Source organism: Callospermophilus lateralis, chromosome 14 (assembly GCF_048772815.1).
Source record: "Callospermophilus lateralis isolate mCalLat2 chromosome 14, mCalLat2.hap1, whole genome shotgun sequence".
Taxonomy (NCBI): Eukaryota; Metazoa; Chordata; class Mammalia; order Rodentia; family Sciuridae; genus Callospermophilus; species Callospermophilus lateralis.
In genome coordinates, this window is record NC_135318.1 from 48,314,376 (window position 1) to 48,321,319 (window position 6,944).

The window sequence follows — 6,944 nt, forward strand, 5'->3', positions numbered from 1 at the left end:
TCTACAGAAGTAATCAAGGAAGTACGCAAAGATATACTACAGAGATCTGTGATATTACTATTATGGATCAAAGACAAACCCATGAAATTTACCTAACCTAACACTGGAGAGGTTGGCTAAATAATGGTCATCCTGGCAAATATTAGAAAACTATGTAGCCAACAAGAGCGGCACCGTAGAAGTATATTCATTGACATGGGAAGATATCCAAACTATATTATCAAGTGGAACAATCAATTCACAAGAAATGTGACTTCAAGTTTGCAAAAAGGAGAAAATGTGCAAGTGGTGTATATGCATTAAAAAACTGAACATGGGTTTTAAATAATCAGCCTGGTATTTTCTGAATTGCAGGACAAATTGGGAAGGGTACAAGGAAAGTGAGAGAACGTTTAGGCACAGCTGCACTAAGATGCGGAGACCTTGAGGGCTTACCCTTCAAGAGTGAGCAAAGAGTGAGCTACGGCTTTTTACTTCCAAGAAAAGAGCAATAATAACATGGCGTCTTCAACTGAACCCTACCTTCCCACCAATTTCAGCACTTGAAAGAGAGCAGAGAGCTAAGCCACAAGATCAGGGTTGAACTCCAATAGCCTATGTGAGCGGGGAAAGTTCCGGCTCTCTGGTCCCCCTACTGAGCCAGCTTGGCTGCACCTGCCCACTGGAACTTTTACACAAAGTTAGTGATCAACCACTAGCCTGGTTTTTTAATACTTGGGCAGCCTGTTTGAATTATCCAAATCACCCTTTCTCATAGGAGACAACCAAGATTGCTTTTGGTGGTCATTTACCCTGACTGCATTCTTGTTCAATAAAGAATGTGTGATGGATATATTTTAAGATAATAAAAAGCATGGAGAAGGGATGCTCCATATTTACCTAAACCATAAAATGAATTTAAAAAAAATTCAGTTTTTCAACTTAGGAAACCCTAAATCCATAGATATTCTGATGACTTCATCTCCAGAAAGAAATTTTCAAAAGATCATAACTCTTAAGGTTCTGCCCTTTAAAAGGAGATAGATAGATAGATAGATAGATAGATAGACAGACAGATAGATAGATAGATACATACATACATACATACATACATACCAGTGCTGGAATTTTCTCTGAGTAAGAATATTCACTTCCAAACCAGAGCCCAATACCCCTCCACCCTTCCTGTCACTGAGGCTAGATTCCCACTGGCAGTGACCATGGCATCCAATGACCAAGAGATCACCTTGGCTGGATAGATTAAATAAGTATTCTGTGGACATGGATTCCAACATTTCTCCAGTGGAAAACAAATGAGATTAGCATCATTAATCAGAAAAAAAAATAGCTTCTTTATATCACAGGAGGTACCTCCTTGATTGCTCAGGGAAGGGTTCCGGGACATGGCAGGAAAATCTCTGTAGCCACTGAGGGTACCGAGAGCACTGCTTTTCCAGGGTTTGGTTTCTAAGAGGCTCTTTTCTGTAAAGAAAAATAACCAGCTCTACATTTCTATGAGTGACATTAAAATTCACCGTCGAAGTCTCACTTGATAACAAGGACACGGCAAGAGTCTCTACAAACACACCAGACTTGAAATTAAAGGGTGAGTTTATTGTTGTTATGGAAAGCATGGCTCTCTTTGCATTAGGACTTGCTGAACAATAAATAAATTTCCAAGAGAGGTCTCCTAAGCTGATATGCATTCAAGGTATTATCTTTGCTCCGACTGTATGTGCTTCTGGGTGAAAAAATTCTAATTGCACTCCCATTCAAAAATCAACCGTGGGAATAAGGAATCATGCTCATTTTATGCACAGCTGCCCCAAGGCCTTATCCTTAAAACAAATTACAGCACCTCCTATGCGGCACACACTCTGAAGCTAATTCTAACCCTACAGCAAAACTCCAAAATTAAACTTTAATCTGTGATCTAAACAATTTGGTGTTTGTGATCAATCTTGGTATTTTTATAAAATGCCAAGGTAATTGTTAGAGCAGAGAAGGACAGGGTTGTCCAATAGCACCTTCTGGGAGAACCCAATGAGACTCACCGAGCAGAAGCCAGGGGAGAAGAGGGACTCTCAGGCTGAACCCATAGAGAGGGTGGCCTGTCCTTGCCAGAAAATGGAGAGAAGGGGGCAAAGAGTGGAAGTGAAGGGAAGAAGGGCAGGAAGGGAAAGAAGAAGGAATAAAAGGAAAGGGGGAGGGATGCAAGAAGGTGCTCCTAGCATGCATCTATTTACTGCCCCCCCCCATCAAGGCCCCCAAGCAGGCTGCCACTTCATTAAAACAATCACTTTGGCCCTAATAGCCATGTTAGAAATTAAATTTTGTCTCTTGAAACCATACACTCAGAAGCCGGCGGGGTGAAAGCAAATTCGACATGATCTCTCCAAAAGCCAAGGGGTCCAGGGGCTGATAAGTTCCAGAGCTGGGAGAACCCCACCTCTGAGACACGCCCCGCAGAAGAGTTCAAAGAGTTTGCAGCGGAAGGTCTGCCTCTCCCCAACGGGGCCGCAGAGCCCGGGCGTCCTGCAGCAGCCTGCTCAGGAGCTCTGATAAGTCAGACAGAATTCATGGGAGATTACCACACAGCTCCTGCCAAGCTGTGCTGCAGCGCGGGTAATAGATACGCTCCAGCACTAAATCCTAAAAGGCCCTGCTACATCTGTCAAGCATGCCCTGGAAAAGCACCCTCGGTTCAGATGTTATCACTGCTCTGCCTGCATCAGAAGATTTAGTGTCCACCCTGGAGGTTGCTTTAGCTGCACAGTTTTCAGGGGCAAAACAACAAGGGAGAAAGATGAGAGGAAAAAAAGGCAAATTATTCTTGCTTAAAGCAAAAGAAATAAAGTGATGCGCTGGCAGACTCGTTCAGCTCCTCGCCCTGCACTGAGAAGGTCCCAGATCCCACATTAAGGAGGTACTGGCGTTCTAAGCTGATTAGCTAGGACGGTTAGAGTCCCTGGACTGTGACATCATGCCGATGATCTTCCGTAGAGCGACTCTTTCCCAAGGAAAGCTAAACAACAAACGCAGCAGGGATCCATAGGCAAGAGCTAGAAGATGCAAGCTTTTGATAATTAACTTTTAAAACAGGTTCGAGAAAAGGCTGTTCTGATATAAAATGAACTTTTCAGAGCATTTGCTTTGGAAAAGAAAAAAAAAAAAAAGAAGTTAAACCCCTCCAAACAGTTGTACTTCCCACTAACCATGCTTCCAGATGCAGCTTCTGTTTGTTCAAATGTATTTTAAGCACGACTTTGGACATTTTGTTCATTACGAGCAAAGAGGAGTGTTACTTTTATATGTATTTTTAAAGCATAGAGGGGAAATATGTGTATATATAGTTAGTGCTGAAACGCACAGGAACTCTACATACTGACTGCCCTCTTCTCACCAGAGCCTGTAATGAATCCAAGGGAAGGCAGGGGAGTCTTAGCCTGACCCACCATTTTGATTTTCATTTTCTGGAAACCTACTCACACCCAAAATTCACAACGAACACCCAGGGCCTACCTGGAGTGTCAGGGTCTTGGAGAAAATCAGTCAGCTTGTCTAACAGTACCATGTGACGTCTTCATGTGAACCACATCTCTGTTCCTGCAAACCAAGGTGGGGAGATATCCAAGGACTGACCACAAGAATAGAACCTTCTGGGCTCATGGGATCTTCTCATTGGAAAATTAAAAGGAACTGTGTTTCCAGGGGCCTTCCCACAGCTGATAGTTCTAAATCCATTACATGAATTGTTTTATTTAATCCTCTTAACAGTGCTTACAGGCAGGAAATATTAGAATCCCTGCTCTTCAGAGGAGAAAACCGAAGCTCAGAGTGGTTAAGTCATTTGTCCAGAGCCACAGAGCTCACTATTAGTGGATCATTTGAGGTCACCTGCCTCATTTTAGGCATTTATTGAGTCCTTGGTCTGATCTGAATCGTTAGATTGGATTGCTATGTATCTCTACACTGGATGTTTGGAGTGCTTGCTCGAAACAGGGACATTTTATCAAGATGTTGCTTTGATTGCATTTATCCTGGCGGTTTTCAAGAGCTCAAAACACCAATCATGAACAGGACTCACTGGTCTTTCTAGGAGCTGAAGGTGACAGCAACTCTTTTTGAGGCCCTTGGTAGCCCTTCCACACTCCCAACCCCCTGAAGATTAATAGAGGCAACAACTGAACGAAGTAGCAGTTGCTTCGAAACCCATGGTATGATGTCACCTCTCCTAATCTTCCTCTCCTCACCTTTTAAACCTTCATCGCACAGCACAGCTCACCCCATCCCAAGCACCAGGTTTTCTTGTCAGAGAGTGACAAGAAATTAGCCTAAGGGGAAATTAAACAATTGGCTGGCAGCTCACCGATTAGCAATTATTTTCCCAGAAAGCTGGTAGAAACACTGGCGACCGCTGGGCCCCAAGTCCCCACGGCCTCCTAGTGACTTTGTGTAAAAACAACTCCCATTCCTCTATTTCTCCAAACAAACCACAGCTCTTTGGCCAACATTAGGGCTTTAGGTTCTCTCTCTCTCTCTTTTTTTTTTTTTTTCAATAACTCTTGGCATTTGATTTCCCCCAAAATCAAATTCAGCATGTCATATACTAATTATCATTCAGCCATTTAATTATCATTCCGATTTCTACTCAAACTTACCGTGCAGAAGAGATATGTCGGTGGCCTTGTTCATTTTCTCACTCTTATCTTGTGTGACCTCAGATACCCATGACCAAACAACCACAAGATGCCCGGAGTACCCCAGTTTCCCTCCCAGATACAAGTCCGAACCCAGGCAGCCAACGGTGGTCATTAGGTCACGACTCTGGGATTCACAAATCTGGTGTGAATCTCACCTCTGCCATTTACCATTCAGACAAGTGGATTCATTCTGAATCTCAACATCCTCATCTGTAAGATAGAATAATAAAAGTACCTGTTTCAAAGATATTAATAAGGATAAAGCTGAATAAGTACATGGAAATCACTTAGCACACAATTTCTAGCACAGAATCATTGCTTAATAAAGTGATTATATTTTATTGCAAATAAAATTACAATTTATCATTATTAGCTCATTGACACTGTCTTCTAACCCGCTAACCTAGCAAAGTTTTTGTTGTTGTTTACGTATTTGTTTTTGTCAATAAGATGATCATAGAGAGAACTTTCATAACTAGTTTAAGGGCATAATCTAGCCCATAAGCAATTCAAATAGAAATCTGTTTCACCTCAAAATTAGCCCCATCCTGTATATCCTTAGAATGCTTGTGATATACCTCTTATACTGCATTGCTTTGCTATTGAGCTTTTTTGCATATGGTTTTCTAACGAACACCCCTTTGAATGCAAGGATGTTATTTGGTACATGGGAATATCTTCTTCGGTGTCTGGACGGTGCTGAGCACTTGGTCTTCATTCTGTAGATATCAGAAGGATGGAAATGTACAGGAAGACCTCAGCGAGCTGACTCCATTGGGCCTCACGCCCAGTGCCCAGTTTCCCCAAATGGGAGAATGCCCTCCGTCAAAGGAACTGGGGTAATGACTCCGTGCTATACCACACTTCTTGTTGACTTATTCTGTGTCTTAAATAGACTCAGGCTTTGGTGACAGGGAGCAGCATTCTATCAGCACCAACACCAGCACTTGGCACAGCACAGGGCAGAAAAGCACTTGAATCATCATCATGATTGACACAGGGATTGATCCTACTCCTGAGAAAGATGGCAGACTCTAGAGGCTTAAAAGATGATTCTTTCCCCTCCTACCTCACCACTGGGGTAGAGAAGACATGCTGAGGAGGTGCCCTGGGCTTCTTTCTGAACCTCTGGTTCTCCCCCCCATTGCCTCTACAGTCAGGTAAAGAATTAGCTTTACTTCTCTCTGGGATGTCGGTCCTCCCACATCAAAGTCAAAACTACGTTCAAGTCACTTAACAAGCAGAAGATGCCAGCATTGTTTCCCTGCAATGTTTCTAGGATAGTGGGGTATTTTTTTTTAAATTGATTTCCAAAAGGAAAGTAATCTGTCGTTCTCTATTGACAAACAAAAACAGTGTCTTGGAATTTAAGAAAGCAAAGTACCTACAAGCAGAGGGAAAAGGCTACTAATGCATCATTCACTCAAAAGCAAATTCATTCTCCAGTGATCCCCAGCAAAGGGACCGAGTTATATTTGTGTTTTTTAAAAAATCTATTCTGCATTTAGGTTCATCCAACTGAAATGGAAGAAAATGGTATGTCATGTGTTTAAAACACAGAGTTCCCCGCATCCGGCCAGACTTACCCTACATTCTCTTGCCTGGACAATAGCTTCAAACTCACACGGAGGAAGAAGCAATTGCCAGCAGTTGGGGGCTTCCTCTCCAGCCCCTCAGACCCCAAATTGACTCTTCCAGCTTTCAAAAGCAAACAGCAATTGCCAGAAAGTGACTTATTTCATAAAAGAAACGGAAACACAATGCCCTGATTGGGTGACTCTTTCTTATAGAATGAGAGCACAGTCACTCGCCAGCAAAGCCATCGGCCCCATTTCAAGAACTTCAATTTGACTCACAGAGTAAAAGTGGACTGTGGGGAGCGCACTTAAGACCCGTGGTTCAACATCAAAGGGGGAAATGTTCAAATATGTTAGCGACTCTGCGCACAGGGGTATTATGTGTCTCTGCAGATAGGCTTGGGCATACAGGTGGAAAACATTTTACCCCATTTGTCATGTTCCAAACGTTTCTGCTTTAAAAGAAAGCATGAAAATGGGGAGTTAAAAACAACGCTCGCGCCCTTCCTCAATGATTCCTGCATGTTTGCTACATTTGATGCAGACGTGTGTCCTACAATGGTTGAAAAAGGACTTTGATTCTGACCTTCTCCTGTCAAAAACAGCTACTGTCAAGAATAATCTAAAACAGCTTCATAAGGGACGTTTTAACTGATTAATCTCTGAAGGTCACACCGTCTGTTTA